The following is a 1,046-nucleotide window of genomic DNA, read 5'->3' on the forward strand; positions in this document are numbered from 1 at the left end:
CCCATTGTACTCTCAAGTAGCAATATATTGTACTGTTATGTTGTACTATGTACTAATTACGTGTTTATATGGTTTTGTAACCCTTTATGATCTTAGATAACAGATAACTTTATCCTTGATAAAGACCTAAAAACAAGGTCGAAACGTTGGATGAATTATCCTTTTGCACAAATAAAGAATTTTCAGCATTCCAAGAGTTCTTTTCTTACGTTATTGATCACTATAGTGTGCCAGAGCTATTTCTATTGAATTGACTCTTATTTTTTCTGAGCACCTGCTATATACACAGTGACCCAGACATATTCAAGTTTCATTCAGAAGGCAGAGGGAAGCCTTAGCAGCTGAGCCTATATCTTGGCTTGTGAGCATTAGAACAGGCCGGCGATTACAGGGTAACATGAAAAATGTCCAGCTTGCATTATGACTAGAACATGACAATATCCTTTTAAGTACTAACCTATGATGCGTTCCTAAGCAGTTGATGTTATATGTTCTACATTTCATTTTCTGCATACTTTACAAGTAGTAGAATTTGCTTTGATATAGGCAACTGGATTTTCACAATGAAAAGGCAAAGGATAACGCCCGAAAAAGACGCCATACATTATGTCAGTGCCATCACTGACAAACCTGGATTGACCATGAAATACATCAATCCCCTTAAAGGTGAGTTAAAACAAGTTTTAACTAAATTGGCTTAATATTGTCATGCATTAGAATGACTGTCTTAGGTAATGATAAATATTTTCTACAGGAAGAGGAGTGTTTGCTGAAACTGAAATCGAAAAAGGGAGTTTTGTTGCAGAATATCGAGGCGAGCTCACGTATGCACTTACGATGGTAGACAACTACTCGAGATTTATGGTTGTGGTACAAGTCAAAGATCTAATGGCCCATACTGCAGCGAAGGTCTTCCAAGCACACTTATGCAGACCTCATGGCTACTCAGAGAGAGTCCTCACAGATCAAGGCACAGCCTTTGAAGCGGAAATCTTCAAGGACTTCTGCAGCTTTTACCGATGCAGGAAGATGCGCACTACACCCTA

Source organism: Anomaloglossus baeobatrachus, unplaced genomic scaffold (assembly GCF_048569485.1).
Source record: "Anomaloglossus baeobatrachus isolate aAnoBae1 unplaced genomic scaffold, aAnoBae1.hap1 Scaffold_3019, whole genome shotgun sequence".
In the NCBI taxonomy this organism is placed as follows: domain Eukaryota; kingdom Metazoa; phylum Chordata; class Amphibia; order Anura; family Aromobatidae; genus Anomaloglossus; species Anomaloglossus baeobatrachus.